The sequence below is a fragment of the Staurois parvus genome, unplaced genomic scaffold (genome assembly GCF_062004578.1).
Source record: "Staurois parvus isolate SC_StPar_1 unplaced genomic scaffold, SC_StPar_1.0 ptg002864l, whole genome shotgun sequence".
Lineage (NCBI taxonomy): Eukaryota > Metazoa > Chordata > Amphibia > Anura > Ranidae > Staurois > Staurois parvus.
Window position 1 is genome coordinate 625,785 of NW_028320660.1, and position 17,464 is coordinate 643,248.

The 17,464-nt window shown below is 46.6% G+C and overlaps 1 long non-coding RNA gene across 17 annotated transcripts in view; it reads left to right on the forward strand.

Moving 5' to 3' along the window:
* The window catches only part of LOC149429009 (uncharacterized), a 645,951-nt gene that overhangs the window by 597,040 nt on the left and 31,447 nt on the right, over nt 1-17,464 (forward strand). The window contains exon 1 of one of the 17 annotated variants that reach the window (XR_016310646.1): nt 13,383-13,485. The exons of the other annotated variants lie outside the window; for them this stretch is intronic. This is a non-coding gene — a long non-coding RNA (uncharacterized LOC149429009). Of the gene's footprint in view, nt 1-13,382; nt 13,486-17,464 lie in introns of those variants that run through there. 17 annotated transcript variants of the gene reach the window in all.

Genomic DNA, 17,464 nt, shown 5'->3' on the forward strand with positions numbered 1-17,464 from the left:
CCTTGTTGGGTGTATATGCTATGTTCTTTTTTTCTTTATGCAGCCTGTGGGCTGAATGAAAAAAAAGAGAAGAAATCTCTGCAAGGAAAAGTGTGTGGTGGTATGCCCACCATTAGAAACCTCCCTGCATCCACCCACTTCTAATGGTGGGCACACATGAAATGTGCCAACAAATATAAAATATATATACCGAAGCATAGGGGCCATCCACCCACTGGCCACCCCAGGCCCCCATGCTTCGGCATATATGCTCTTTTTTTTAACTGCGGATGAAAAATCTCATCCGACAGCACTGCACACACCTACTTATGTCTATTCTGAAAGCAAGACCCTGTTGCTGTCAGAATAAACAGGTCAGTGCTGCAGTTTGACATTCCTGCAAAGAAATCAACAATGGTTAACAATAAAACATTAACTCAATAAAACAACTTTATAATTGAAATATCTCTTCAAGGAAAAGTGTGTGGTGGTATGCCCACCATTAGAAACCTCCCTGCATCCACCCACTTCTAATGGTGGGCACACATGAAATGTGCCAACAAATATAAATATTTTCCTTGCCGGCTGTTTTCCACCTTCAACTCCCTGCTCTCTCTGCCCCCACCTCCACCCAGTACCTCACTCACCGCCCACGAGATTGCTAACCACTTCCAAAGCAAGATCGACGCAATTCGCAGGGACATCACCACTGCTCAGACTTCCGCCCCACCTAGCATCCCTCACACGAAAACCCCCTCGACACTCCTCTCCTTCAACCTCACCACTGTCCAGACCTCCACCCCACCCAACATTCCTCACGCTAAAACCCCCTCAACACTCCACTCCTTCGACCCCGTTACCACCCAAGAGGTCACTAAGATCTCTGAAGCTCGCCTTAGCACCTGCCCCCTTGACCCTGTCCCCACACAACTCCTACGATCACCCTCCTCCTCCATCCTACGCTCCCTCACTCCCATCTTTAATCTCTTCCTCTCTACTGGCACATTCCCCTCCACTCTGAAGCACGCGCACATCACTCCCATACTTAAAAAACCCTCCCTGGATCCCACTGACCTGAACAACCTTAGACCCATCTCCCTGCTGCCATTTACATCCAAACTCATCGAGCGCTTTGCCTATAATCGCTTAAGCTCCCACCTCACCGACAACAACCTCCTTGATCCTATTAATATATAGTACCCCCTGTGCTATTATACCGTTAAAACGCTAAGCAGCCAGCACTTAAGTGCCACAACCCAGGCACCAAACACAGTCAAAAAATAGAAAACATAAAACAGTGCAGCGCTACAAATTCCTATACAAATGAACATATAATATATGCTAATCCAATATATCTCATCCCTTGTAGGAATATAGTACTGTGGTCACTCCCAGTGACATCTAAAATAGCGTTTGTTACACCACACCATAGGTGTACTGCCTGTGTGGATCCTAATAGGGTGCACCAAGATGGCACCCACGCTGGATATGACGTCACTGCGCGGTCCCTTTAGGCCCCTCCCACTGGCGTATCTATGCGTTACGTCACGATTGGTGCACGTGACTTCCTCAGGATGACCTGAGGAAGTCACATGCACCAATCGTGACGTAACGCGTAGATACGCCAGTGGGAGGGGCCTAAACGGACCGCGCAGTGACGTCATATCCAGCGTGGGTGCCATCTTGGTGCACCCTATTAGGATCCACACAGGCAGTACACCTATGGTGTGGTGTAACAAACGCTGATGAATAGCTGCATAAGTGTGAGTAGACAACTGTAGTGTGGCTTTTAATAAAGTAAACGGTTTTACACTATGTTGGATCTTTTGGCTTTACTGGGGATGCTTATGGAGAGGCACCTGTCCTAGTACCGGGAGGTATTAACTGGACACAAAACCTACCAGAGGAGGAGAGTCCCACCACTACTGCTGAGGAGGATTCCACGGTTTTGGAGGAACATAAAGAGGCACTTTTAGCTCATTGGTCCTGAGGGGCCTGGGCAGGAAGGTGAGGGGGCACCCCTGTCACTGTGGATTCACACTCAGTTTGGAGCACCTGCATGAAGAGTTGTTGTGTTTCACTTATTAGGACACTCAAGGACTTAGTATTTTATATGTCACTGGGAGTGACCACAGTACTATATTCTTACAAGGGATAAGATATATTGGATTAGCATATATTATATGTTCATTTGTATAGGAATTTGTAGCGCTGCACTGTTTTATGTTTTCTATTTTTTAACCTCCTTGATCCCCTACAATCTGGCTTCCGTCCTCTACACTCCACTGAAACCGCCCTACTCAAACTCACCAACGACCTGCTAACCGCTAAAGCCAATGGCCACTACTCAGTGCTACAACTCCTCAACCTCTCCGCGGCTTTCAATATGGTCGACCACCCCCTCGTCCTCAAAAGACTATACTCTTTCGGCCTCAGAGACTCCGCTATCTCCTGGCTCTCTTCCTATCACAACGCTCCTTCAGCGTTACCTATAACGCTGCCACCTCCCCCTCACTCCCCCTCTCTGTTGGGGTCCCCCAAGGTTCTGTCCTCGGGCCCCTTCTCTTCTCCATCTACACCTCCTCCCTTGGTCATCTGATAAACTCCCATGGCTTCCACTACCATCTCTATGCCGATGACACTCAAATCTATCTCTCTACCCCTCGCCTCACCCCTTCAGTCTCCGCCCGAATTACTAGCCTTCTGATCGACATTTCAGATTGGATGTCACTTCACTTCCTCAAATTAAACCTTGCCAAAACCGAGCTCCTAGTTTTCCCCCCAGCCCGTGTCTCTCACATGTGGTACCCCCATACTCGGGAGAAGTAGCAGAATGTATTTTGGGGAGTAATTCCACATATACATATGGCATGTGTGAGCAAGAAACGATTTAAATGACAATTTTGTGTAATTTTTTGTCATTTTCCAAAAACTTGTGGTAAAAAAATAAATTCTTCTATCGATTCAACATGCCTCTCAGCAAATAGTTTGGGGTGTCTACTTTCCAAAAAGGGGTCATTTTGGGGGTTTGGGGCATTTTATGCTTAGCATTAGAAGTTTATGCCACACATCACTCACTCTTCTAACCACCTGAAGACCAAGCCTTTTCTGACACTTTTTGTTCACATTAAAAAAATCAGTATTTTTGCTAGAAAATTAAAGTGAACCCCCAAACATTATATATTTTTTTAGAGCAGACACCCTAGTAAATAAAATGGTGGGTGCTGCAACTTTTTATCTCACATAGTACTTACACAGCGATTTTTCAAACGCAATTGTTTTTTAAAATATACACTTTTTTACATTTTAATGCACAAAAACACAATATATTGGCCAGTTATTTGGTATGATATAAAAGATGATGCTATGCTGAGTAAATAGATAACAAACATGACATGCTTTAAAATTGCGCATGCCCTGTGCAATGGCGACAAATTGCATACATTTTTAATATCTATAGGCAACGCTTTAAAAGCCTTTACAAGCTACCATTTTAAATTTAGAGAGGAGGTCTAGAGCTATAATTACTGCCCTTGATCCAACGTTCGTGGCGATACCTCACCTGCATGGTGCAATCGCTGTTTCCATACTGGCACAGGGTCAACGCTGTCGACCGCAGGTGAGGGTGGGCGAGGTTCCTTTTTTTTTTTCTGATTTCATTATTTTTACACTGTCCCTTTAATTTTTTTTTTTGATCACTGTTAATGCTATCTCAGGGAGGGGGAGGGGGGCATTTTCTGCAGCTAATTAGCCACTAGGAATGCTTTTACATGAAAGCCCATCGCCGGCTGAAAAAAATGATACCAGGATGATGCCTGCAGCTGCAGGCATCACCCTGGTATAACCATTCAAAGTCCAGTGGTGTACCAGTACGTCGCTGGTCCTTGTTGGGTGTATATGCTATGTTCTTTTTTTCTTTATGCAGCCTGTGGGCTGAATGAAAAAAAAGAGAAGAAATCTCTGCAAGGAAAAGTGTGTGGTGGTATGCCCACCATTAGAAACCTCCCTGCATCCACCCACTTCTAATGGTGGGCACACATGAAATGTGCCAACAAATATAAAATATATATACCGAAGCATAGGGGCCATCCACCCACTGGCCACCCCAGGCCCCCATGCTTCGGCATATATGCTCTTTTTTTTAACTGCGGATGAAAAATCTCATCCGACAGCACTGCACACACCTACTTATGTCTATTCTGAAAGCAAGACCCTGTTGCTGTCAGAATAAACAGGTCAGTGCTGCAGTTTGACATTCCTGCAAAGAAATCAACAATGGTTAACAATAAAACATTAACTCAATAAAACAACTTTATAATTGAAATATCTCTTCAAGGAAAAGTGTGTGGTGGTATGCCCACCATTAGAAACCTCCCTGCATCCACCCACTTCTAATGGTGGGCACACATGAAATGTGCCAACAAATATAAATATTTTCCTCGCCGGCTGTTTTCCACCTTCAACTCCCTGCTCTCTCTGCCCCCACCTCCACCCAGTACCTCACTCACCGCCCACGAGATTGCTAACCACTTCCAAAGCAAGATCGACGCAATTCGCAGGGACATCACCACTGCTCAGACTTCCGCCCCACCTAGCATCCCTCACACGAAAACCCCCTCGACACTCCTCTCCTTCAACCTCACCACTGTCCAGACCTCCACCCCACCCAACATTCCTCACGCTAAAACCCCCTCAACACTCCACTCCTTCGACCCCGTTACCACCCAAGAGGTCACTAAGATCTCTGAAGCTCGCCTTAGCACCTGCCCCCTTGACCCTGTCCCCACACAACTCCTACGATCACCCTCCTCCTCCATCCTACGCTCCCTCACTCCCATCTTTAATCTCTTCCTCTCTACTGGCACATTCCCCTCCACTCTGAAGCACGCGCACATCACTCCCATACTTAAAAAACCCTCCCTGGATCCCACTGACCTAAACAACCTTAGACCCATCTCCCTGCTGCCATTTACATCCAAACTCATCGAGCGCTTTGCCTATAATCGCTTAAGCTCCCACCTCACCGACAACAACCTCCTTGATCCTATTAATATATAGTACCCCCTGTGCTATTATACCGTTAAAACGCTAAGCAGCCAGCACTTAAGTGCCACAACCCAGGCACCAAACACAGTCAAAAAATAGAAAACATAAAACAGTGCAGCGCTACAAATTCCTATACAAATGAACATATAATATATGCTAATCCAATATATCTCATCCCTTGTAGGAATATAGTACTGTGGTCACTCCCAGTGACATCTAAAATAGCGTTTGTTACACCACACCATAGGTGTACTGCCTGTGTGGATCCTAATAGGGTGCACCAAGATGGCACCCACGCTGGATATGACGTCACTGCGCGGTCCCTTTAGGCCCCTCCCACTGGCGTATCTATGCGTTACGTCACGATTGGTGCACGTGACTTCCTCAGGATGACCTGAGGAAGTCACATGCACCAATCGTGACGTAACGCGTAGATACGCCAGTGGGAGGGGCCTAAACGGACCGCGCAGTGACGTCATATCCAGCGTGGGTGCCATCTTGGTGCACCCTATTAGGATCCACACAGGCAGTACACCTATGGTGTGGTGTAACAAACGCTGATGAATAGCTGCATAAGTGTGAGTAGACAACTGTAGTGTGGCTTTTAATAAAGTAAACGGTTTTACACTATGTTGGATCTTTTGGCTTTACTGGGGATGCTTATGGAGAGGCACCTGTCCTAGTACCGGGAGGTATTAACTGGACACAAAACCTACCAGAGGAGGAGAGTCCCACCACTACTGCTGAGGAGGATTCCACGGTTTTGGAGGAACATAAAGAGGCACTTTTAGCTCATTGGTCCTGAGGGGCCTGGGCAGGAAGGTGAGGGGGCACCCCTGTCACTGTGGATTCACACTCAGTTTGGAGCACCTGCATGAAGAGTTGTTGTGTTTCACTTATTAGGACACTCAAGGACTTAGTATTTTATATGTCACTGGGAGTGACCACAGTACTATATTCTTACAAGGGATAAGATATATTGGATTAGCATATATTATATGTTCATTTGTATAGGAATTTGTAGCGCTGCACTGTTTTATGTTTTCTATTTTTTAACCTCCTTGATCCCCTACAATCTGGCTTCCGTCCTCTACACTCCACTGAAACCGCCCTACTCAAACTCACCAACGACCTGCTAACCGCTAAAGCCAATGGCCACTACTCAGTGCTACAACTCCTCAACCTCTCCGCGGCTTTCAATATGGTCGACCACCCCCTCGTCCTCAAAAGACTATACTCTTTCGGCCTCAGAGACTCCGCTATCTCCTGGCTCTCTTCCTATCACAACGCTCCTTCAGCGTTACCTATAACGCTGCCACCTCCCCCTCACTCCCCCTCTCTGTTGGGGTCCCCCAAGGTTCTGTCCTCGGGCCCCTTCTCTTCTCCATCTACACCTCCTCCCTTGGTCATCTGATAAACTCCCATGGCTTCCACTACCATCTCTATGCCGATGACACTCAAATCTATCTCTCTACCCCTCGCCTCACCCCTTCAGTCTCCGCCCGAATCACTAGCCTTCTGATCGACATTTCAGATTGGATGTCACTTCACTTCCTCAAATTAAACCTTGCCAAAACCGAGCTCCTAGTTTTCCCCCCAGCCCGTGTCTCTCACATGTGGTACCCCCATACTCGGGAGAAGTAGCAGAATGTATTTTGGGGAGTAATTCCACATATACATATGGCATGTGTGAGCAAGAAACGATTTAAATGACAATTTTGTGTAATTTTTTGTCATTTTCCAAAAACTTGTGGTAAAAAAATAAATTCTTCTATCGATTCAACATGCCTCTCAGCAAATAGTTTGGGGTGTCTACTTTCCAAAAAGGGGTCATTTTGGGGGTTTGGGGCATTTTATGCTTAGCATTAGAAGTTTATGCCACACATCACTCACTCTTCTAACCACCTGAAGACCAAGCCTTTTCTGACACTTTTTGTTCACATTAAAAAAATCAGTATTTTTGCTAGAAAATTAAAGTGAACCCCCAAACATTATATATTTTTTTAGAGCAGACACCCTAGTAAATAAAATGGTGGGTGCTGCAACTTTTTATCTCACATAGTACTTACACAGCGATTTTTCAAACGCAATTGTTTTTTAAAATATACACTTTTTTACATTTTAATGCACAAAAACACAATATATTGGCCAGTTATTTGGTATGATATAAAAGATGATGCTATGCTGAGTAAATAGATAACAAACATGACATGCTTTAAAATTGCGCATGCCCTGTGCAATGGCGACAAATTGCATACATTTTTAATATCTATAGGCAACGCTTTAAAAGCCTTTACAAGCTACCATTTTAAATTTAGAGAGGAGGTCTAGAGCTATAATTACTGCCCTTGATCCAACGTTCGTGGCGATACCTCACCTGCATGGTGCAATCGCTGTTTCCATACTGGCACAGGGTCAACGCTGTCGACCGCAGGTGAGGGTGGGCGAGGTTCCTTTTTTTTTTCTGATTTAATTATTTTTACACTGTCCCTTTAATTTTTTTTTTTGATCACTGTTAATGCTATCTCAGGGAGGGGGAGGGGGGCATTTTCTGCAGCTAATTAGCCACTAGGAATGCTTTTACATGAAAGCCCATCGCCGGCTGAAAAAAATGATACCAGGATGATGCCTGCAGCTGCAGGCATCACCCTGGTATAACCATTCAAAGTCCAGTGGTGTACCAGTACGTCGCTGGTCCTTGTTGGGTGTATATGCTATGTTCTTTTTTTCTTTATGCAGCCTGTGGGCTGAATGAAAAAAAAGAGAAGAAATCTCTGCAAGGAAAAGTGTGTGGTGGTATGCCCACCATTAGAAACCTCCCTGCATCCACCCACTTCTAATGGTGGGCACACATGAAATGTGCCAACAAATATAAAATATATATACCGAAGCATAGGGGCCATCCACCCACTGGCCACCCCAGGCCCTCATGCTTCGGCATATATGCTCTTTTTTTTAACTGCGGATGAAAAATCTCATCCGACAGCACTGCACACACCTACCTATGTCTATTCTGAAAGCAAGACCCTGTTGCTGTCAGAATAAACAGGTCAGTGCTGCAGTTTGACATTCCTGCAAAGAAATCAACAATGGTTAACAATAAAACATTAACTCAATAAAACAACTTTATAATTGAAATATCTCTTCAAGGAAAAGTGTGTGGTGGTATGCCCACCATTAGAAACCTCCCTGCATCCACCCACTTCTAATGGTGGGCACACATGAAATGTGCCAACAAATATAAATATTTTCCTCGCCGGCTGTTTTCCACCTTCAACTCCCTGCTCGCTCTGCCCCCACCTCCACCCAGTACCTCACTCACCGCCCACGAGATTGCTAACCACTTCCAAAGCAAGATCGACGCAATTCGCAGGGACATCACCACTGCTCAGACTTCCGCCCCACCTAGCATCCCTCACACGAAAACCCCCTCGACACTCCTCTCCTTCAACCTCACCACTGTCCAGACCTCCACCCCACCCAACATTCCTCACGCTAAAACCCCCTCAACACTCCACTCCTTCGACCCCGTTACCACCCAAGAGGTCACTAAGATCTCTGAAGCTCGCCTTAGCACCTGCCCCCTTGACCCTGTCCCCACACAACTCCTACGATCACCCTCCTCCTCCATCCTACGCTCCCTCACTCACATCTTTAATCTCTTCCTCTCTACTGGCACATTCCCCTCCACTCTGAAGCACGCGCACATCACTCCCATACTTAAAAAACCCTCCCTGGATCCCACTGACCTGAACAACCTTAGACCCATCTCCCTGCTGCCATTTACATCCAAACTCATCGAACGCTTTGCCTATAATCGCTTAAGCTCCCACCTCACCGACAACAACCTCCTTGATCCTATTAATATATAGTACCCCCTGTGCTATTATACCGTTAAAACGCTAAGCAGCCAGCACTTAAGTGCCACAACCCAGGCACCAAACACAGTCAAAAAATAGAAAACATAAAACAGTGCAGCGCTACAAATTCCTATACAAATGAACATATAATATATGCTAATCCAATATATCTCATCCCTTGTAGGAATATAGTACTGTGGTCACTCCCAGTGACATCTAAAATAGCGTTTGTTACACCACACCATAGGTGTACTGCCTGTGTGGATCCTAATAGGGTGCACCAAGATGGCACCCACGCTGGATATGACGTCACTGCGCGGTCCGTTTAGGCCCCTCCCACTGGCGTATCTATGCGTTACGTCACGATTGGTGCACGTGATTTCCTCAGGATATCCTGAGGAAGTCACGTGCACCAATCGTGACGTAACGCGTAGATACGCCAGTGGGAGGGGCCTAAACGGACCGCGCAGTGACGTCATATCCAGCGTGGGTGCCATCTTGGTGCACCCTATTAGGATCCACACAGGCAGTACACCTATGGTGTGGTGTAACAAACGCTGATGAATAGCTGCATAAGTGTGAGTAGACAACTGTAGTGTGGCTTTTAATAAAGTAAACGGTTTTACACTATGTTGGATCTTTTGGCTTTACTGGGGATTGTTATGGAGAGGCACCTGTCCTAGTACCGGGAGGTATTAACTGGACACAAAACCTACCAGAGGAGGAGAGTCCCACCACTACTGCTGAGGAGGATTCCATGGTTTTGGAGGAACATAAAGAGGCACTTTTAGCTCATTGGTCCTGAGGGGCCTGGGCAGGAAGGTGAGGGGGCACCCCTGTCACTGTGGATTCACACTCAGTTTGGAGCACCTGCATGAAGAGTTGTTGTGTTTCACTTATTAGGACACTCAAGGACATAGTATTTTAGATGTCACTGGGAGTGACCACAGTACTATATTCTTACAAGGGATAAGATATATTGGATTAGCATATAATATATGTTCATTTGTATAGGAATTTGTAGCGCTGCACTGTTTTATGTTTTCTATTTTTTAACCTCCTGATCCCCTACAATCTGGCTTCCGTCCTCTACACTCCACTGAAACCGCCCTACTCAAACTCACCAACGACCTGCTAACCGCTAAAGCCAATGGCCACTACTCAGTGCTACAACTCCTCAACCTCTCCGCGGCTTTCAACATGGTCGACCACCCCCTCATCCTCAAAAGACTATACTCTTTCGGCCTCAGAGACTCCGCTATCTCCTGGCTCTCTTCCTATCTATCACAACGCTCCTTCAGCATTACTTATAACGCTGCCACCTCCCCCTCACTCCCCCTCTCTGTTGGGGTCCCCCAAGGTTCTGTCCTCGGGCCCCTTCTCTTCTCCATCTACACCTCCTCCCTTGGTCACCTGATAAACTCCCATGGCTTCCACTACCATCTCTATGCCGATGACACTCAAATCTATCTCTCTACCCCTCGCCTCATCCCTTCAGTCTCCGCCCGAATCACTAGCCTTCTGAACGACATTTCAGATTGGATGTCACTTCACTTCCTCAAAGTAAACCTTGCCAAAACCGAGCTCCTAGTTTTCCCCCCAGCCCGCGCCCCCCCCCCCCCCCGACCTCTCCATCACGACCAACAACACCACCATCAGCCCCACCCCGCAAGCCAGAGTACTTGGTGTCATTCTAGACTCCAATCTGTCTTTCCAGCCCCAGATCCAATCGCTGACAAATTCATGCAGACTCCACCTCCACAACATCTCCAAAATACGCACATTCCTAACTCCAGAAACTACAAAGCAACGCGTTCACTCCCTTATCATATAACGACTTGACTACTGTAACTCCCTCCTTGTCGGCTTACCCCAACACAGGCTAACCCTGCTTCAGTCTACTCTGAATTCTGCGGCCAGACTCATCCACCTTACTAACTGCTCCGTATCTGCCACCCCCCTCTGCCAATCCCTCAACTGGCTTCCGATTGCCCAACGCATAACACTCAAAATACTAACACTGATGTACAAAGCTGTTCATAACACTGCCCCAAACTACATCACCGACCTGATATCCATCTACCACCCAAATCGCACTCTCCGCTCCTCACAAGACCTCCTACTCTCTAGTTCCCTGGTCTCCTCCTCCCATGCCCGCCTCCAGGGCTTCTCCCATCCTCTGGAACTCACTACCCCAATCCATCAGACTGTCACCTACCCTCCTCACCTTTAGGCGCACCCTGAAAACCCATCTCTTCAGAGAAGCCTACCCCGCCCTCACCTAACTGCTGATCTCCTCCGCTCCCCCCACCACTCCATCCCCCACTGCTATTTCCTCCTGTACCACTCTCCCCTCCCTCCTAGATTGTAAGCTCCAAGGAGCAGGGCCCTCGAACCCCTCATGTATTTTATTGTATTGTTACTGTATTGTCTCATGTATTGTCTCCCATTGTAATGTACAGCGCTGAGCAAACTGTTGGCGCTATATAAATACAGTATAATAATAATATTTAGACTACTACAATAAAGAACATATTTTAAAATATATAATACTAATAATACTATTCAACAACTATATTTTTTTTTGTTTTTTTTTTTAATTTTTTTGTTTTTTTGGGTTTTTTTTTAAAGCATTAAATACTATAACTTCTACAAGACAGGAAAACTCTTAAAATATATAATACAATAAATACATCTAAGCTGATAATATTAATAATAGATCTCTATAATACCATTCTCCTCATCGATCACGTAGTCGATTCCATTGTCATCTAGAAACTCTCTCATACGGTTGAAATCCTGGTTCCCTCGCACGATAGGAATGTTCGCCCGGCACATGGGACAGGTAGCACTCTGTTCAACCCATTGTTGGAGGCAGCGGTTGTGGAATTGGTGATCGCAGGGTAGGGTAGTATTGGCGTCTCCATCTTCACAATCTGCTAAACAAATGGTACAGATTACCTGCTCCTCGCCGCGAGGCTCCATGGCCGGTGCTCCCTGTGGCTCCATGGCTGGTGCACCCTGTGGCTCCATGGCTGGTGCACCCTGTGGCTCCATGGCTGGTGCACCCTGTGGCTCCATGGCTGGTGCACCCTGTGGCTCCATGGCCGGTGCACCCTGTGGCTCCATGGCCAGAGCTCCCTGTGGCTCCATGGCCAGAGCTCCCTGTGGCTCCATGGCCAGAGCTCCCTGTGGCTCCATGGCCGGTGCTCCCTGTGGCTCTGGGTGGTGCTCAGCAGCCCTGTTGCGGTCTCTTGGAGATCGGCTTCGGCTGATGGCGGCGTCCTCCCTTCTCTGCCGATGTTGCGCTCTGGACCTCGTCCGATGAGCTATGGGAGACTCTCCGCCCTCCTGACGTGATGGCCTTCCACGAGATGGACGTCGTGAAGATCTCGGCATCCTGGTAGTAATTGATGCCGGAGTACCTGAAAACAGCTTAAATATATCTAATATTAAGTAGAAAAGGTACAATTTCTGGGGAAATTGTGTTCTTGCCTGCAGCAGTAGTCTACAAGTGCAGTGGGCGGAGTAGCATTTGTCACTCTGCTGGCTGCTCACACACCTGGGTTCCTATGGCAACTCACTCTACAGCAAGGGCAGAGGAGTGGGCGGAGCCTCTGTTGACACAGCTGGGTTGCTATGGCAACTCACTCTGAGAGGCATTTTTATATACACACTGCTCCAACTTGCCAACTTCACTGGCGATTGCCATCTTCAAACACTTGTAGTTTTAAAAGTATAAATGCTACCGTGAAAAGGGTTATATTGTTAGAATCACAAGAACCAGACCTAAATTTTGATGTATAGTATGTGTCTGAAATATTAAAAATGAATGCACAGTCGCAGTTTAAAAATGTCCCTTAAAATTTCAGGTGACTGTGAGTGAAGTTTCAATGAAAGTCAATGGGAGGGGTGAGTTGCAAACAAATGGTCATATTGTGAAAACTATCAGGACTATGGCTTAGCCGTGAACATTTTTAGTGACAGCAGGGTTAGCTGAACGTTTTGATATAAGATATGTGTAGGTGGGCTTGAAAATGACATAGTGATGGCAGTTTACAAATTATGTTCTGATTTTTCCTTCCACACTGTAGCTTTGTCATTTCTCACTCTAGTTGCACCATTCATTCCTATGGGAAAATTTCACCACAAAAACCGCGATATTTCGTGAACGATTCGGCGAAACGTTCCACAAAGTAATAGCAATCCGATCGGGAACAATCCGCACGTTTTGATATATTACTTGTCTTTGTAGTGTAAAAACTGTGGGAGGAGTTAGCGTGGCAAATTTGGCTATAAGAATAAGAATATATTTGTGAGATAACAATAAGTGATCTTTGCAAGAACACTGAATTACACAGGATTGGGGCCATTCAATGGTTATTATTGAGTTCTGCCACAAGATGGCATTCTCAGGTGTAATACCGCTCCTCGCCATAGATGTCTCCCTTCCCAGTCGGCTCTATACAGAGAAAACGGCGGCCATCTTTAGCTATGTAAAGTCTATGGGAGGCGGAGGAGAGGAGCAGCTGAGAGGGGAACAGGAAAGGAACGGCCGGGGTGGGGATGATGGCCTCCCGGGGGGAGCTGAGCTGAGCAGGTGAGGAGGACAGAGGGCAGGAGAGCTGGGTAGGTGGATGGAGGAGGCCGGGGGGCTTTGTGGAGAAGGCTGGGGGGATTGTCTGTATAAAAAGGCTGATAGGAGGTCATGTCTGGAGAAGGTGGGGGAATAAGAGGCACAGATATAGCTGGGGCTCCCCAACCTGCCCCCCAGCGTCCCCCCCCCACCTGCCTCCTCAGCATCTCCCCAATTTCCCCCTCAGCGTTATCCCCCCCGCCCCATTCAGCTTTATCCCCCCCACACCCTCAGCTTTATCCCCCCCCAGCTTTATCCCCCCACACCCTCAGCTTTATCCCCCCCCTCCACACCCTCCGGGTTATCCCCCCCGCACCCACTTAGCTTTATCCCCCCCTCCGCCCACTTAGCGTTCTTCCCCCCTGCCCCCTTAGCGTTTCCCCCCCCCCACCTTTTCCCCCAGTTTCCCCCCCCCCCCCAGCCCAGTGTTTCCCTCCACCTGCCTCCCCCAGTTTTCCCCCAGAACACTGGGGAGGCAGACTGTGGCTGACCCCCCCCCAGGCCTGCACAGGGTACAGCTCACTGAAATCAAAATAAAAGAAAAACAAAACTGTGTGACTGGCCCCCAAGTTGTGGCCAACAATGCCCTGAGTGTCCGAGTTCTCCAGTCCTCCCACTTCTTCCACAAGTCTTTCAGTGCCGCATTCCTGGGCCGTCCTGGTGTCATCCGGCCCTCAGAGTGTAACCAGTCCTCACCCAGGGTGCGTTTTTTTAGGTCATGTGGCAGAAATGTGCTGGTTGTTAAGAAGTGGCCGCCCACCGGCATCCTTCACAGCCAATCAATAGCTGCTAGTTAAAGGATAAGTTCACTTTTTATGAATAAAAGCACTTTTTTTTTAAAATTTTCTGGTGGAAAAAAAATGTGCACTTATTTATTTGTTTCAGGAGCCTGTAAAGCTTTGTACCAGCAATCAGCAGATGGCTGATTGCTGGTACTCAGCAATCACAGAGATCACCAGATGCGCGCTGCTGGGGGCACGCGGGAGGGCGCGTTCTAGGAGGATGTCGTATGACGCCCTCCCAGAACTGGACAACTGCGCTGTAGCCTTTATTCGGCTATAGGCTGGTTGTCAAATGGTTAAGAAGCCAGTACCTGATGACGTCCTTAACAACCAGCTATTCACCAATATGCTTTGCAATGCAACACATTTAACACACACCACAAAACGCACAGCAACCGTGGTATAAACGTGTGAAATATGCATATGTGTTTTTGCCGCAAGTCAGCGTGAAAGTAGCCTAAGTGATGACACAGCCCCTGTGATGTTGCTTGTCACATGGTGTTTCGGGAAGTAAACAGAGGAAGGCTTGTGAGAGTGAGAACCTATACTATAGATCTGTGATCATGTCATTAGAGCAAAGGTGTCTTCACATCGCAGCATTTTAGGATACTGAGAATATTCGTTAGAATGCACACGTGCCAGAGGTGTCCCCAGGAAGGTAAACATCAGTATTGTATTAACCGCTTCCCGTCCACCCTATAGCAGAAGTACTGCTACAAGGCGGCACGGGTGCACAAAATCACGTGTATATACCTGATTTTGCATTTCCATGTAGGGGGCGCCCATGTGCCCTACCCGCGTCACCATTCGCAGCTGCAGCTATCAGTCACCGGGTCCCAGTCGGTGTTTACTCACCGGCACACGGTGATTGCCGAACATCTCCGACAGTGAAGGGGGGGGGGGAATGGTTTGTAAACAAAACAGTTCTCTCCCCTGTCAGCTCCTGCCCACTGCTTTGCATGGCTGTGCAGAGCACTAACACACAGCCCCATAGTAACACAGAACACAGGTTAACCCTTTAATTGCCCCACATGTTAACCCCTTCCTCCCAGCTGCCATTAGTACAGTGTCAGTGGTTTTTATTAGCACTGATCACTGTATTGGTGTTCTTAGGGATGTCAGTGAAAACAGGTCAGTTCCACCCAGTGTCAGAATGCCCACTGCAGTCCCGCTATAAGTTACTGATCGCCGTCATTACTAGTAAAAAACAAAAAAAAAAAACCCAGTATATATACCGCCATTTGTAAACACTATAAATTTCACGTAAGCCAATTAATTTACACATATTGGGATTTTTTTATAGCAAAGACATGGAGCAGAACACATTTTGGCTTAAATTTGTGATGAAATGTGATTTTTAAAAAAATTTTACTGGACATGTCTAAATGTCTAATAGCAAAAAGTCAAAAATATTGGTTTTTTTTTTCAAAATCGTCACTTTTTTTTTTTTTTATTGTGCAAAAAATAAAAATGCATAGGCAATCAAATACCACCGTATCATTGACCAGCCGTAATGCAAAACAATGGCCTGCTCAGGAAGGGGGTTAAATCCTCTGGAGGGCAAGTGGTTAAAGGTTAATTCACCTTTTGTAACATGTTACCCCCATATTCAGAGTGTAACATGCTATGAAAGCACTGGCCCCCGCTCCCTGCAGATCACCAGCTTTGTCAGCTAGTGAGCGATCTTCTCCCCGATAGCTGTCAAATGTCTTCCTGTCAGTATGTCTGCTTGCTTGTACATCCTGTATGGGGTGAGCAGATGTACTGACAGATCTGCAGGAGACCTGCATGGCATCAGTGATCTGCCTGTTGCTGGTGCAATGCTTTCCAGGCTTCTGCAGCAAAAAATAAAATGTGCATTTTTTTATTTTTTTTTATCAAAAGGTGAACTTACCCGTGAACTAAAGGGCTTTGGAAGGTGAGAATACCGGCAGCAAGTATTATGGAGTATTTTAATTCTTGGGATTAGAAAGCCTTAATGTATAACTAAAGGAAAAACTTTTTTTTTTTTTTTGGGGGGGTAGAGAGGAGAGGGATTAGAACACCTGTCAGGTTTTTATTGCTGTCTTTGTCCCTGAGAGATCCCCCCTCTCTATGTGTCCTGTTTGCCATTATCATCGAAGGTAAATGTAAAAGAAAATCCCAAATTTTGTGTTGTCCCCAGAAAAGTAATAGAGGGGAAATCTTCCAATGAGGGACCCCAAAGTATTCCCTTAATTTTCAGGGATTTTTTTGACTTCCTGTTTTGGCTATGGGACAGGAAGTGAAGGTAAATCTCCCCAATGGGACACAGATGGCAAAAAATAAAACTGACGGGGGTTATAAATGTCCAAAATGAAAAAGAAATGTTGCCTATAGTTCTACTTTATACCCCTATTAAAACATTGAACTCTTTCTTAGCAGGATCAGTGATGTTCTCGCCTATGCCGTCCCTTCACCCGCTTGTCTCCCCCCTTGAGCTGACATCTTAATTGTGGTCACCCAGCTGTGACACCTTTTGGCTTCACAGCTGGGTGCCCACTGCACGAGGTGTACTGCACCTCCCGAATGGTCCGGCAGTCTTCTTGGACCTGTAAAGTGTCCTAGAAGACTGTGGGGGGAAGGAGGAGGGCATGCTAGAACCAGGGACCCGCTCCCCCCCCCCCCCCCCCCAAAAAAAGTGTAAAATGTGGCAGTGGAGGGGGTAGGAGGCAGACAAACAGAGCTGCCCCTTTTGGTGGAGCTCCCTTTAATATATCTATAAATTATTTTTTTTTAAATGCAAACAGTAACTGAAATTTGATTTATTATCAGCTTCTTGAAGTCAGCAGAGATCAGACTAAGGGGGGGGGGGGGGTGCTGCAGCAGTGCAAGGGACCAGTTGATTGTGCTCATGTGCTGATAGGAGGAGAAGGGGAAGTGACAGAAAGATTCGGCTTTCTGCTTCTCTCTTTACTGTTCAGTCATAGGCTAGGGGAAAGGCAAGACCTGTAAGTGTTAGTTATCTGCAGCAGAGAAAAATGGGGTTCCTGCTCTGACAAACAGTACTGTGCTGTGTGGCAGAGCTGTGTAGATTTCAGGACTGGAGGGATAGAAATATAAGTCCTTTGTCAGATAAGACCTGTATAAATATTTCAGCCATATGTTTGAGGTTAATATTATATAAAGGCTGGTATGTGTGA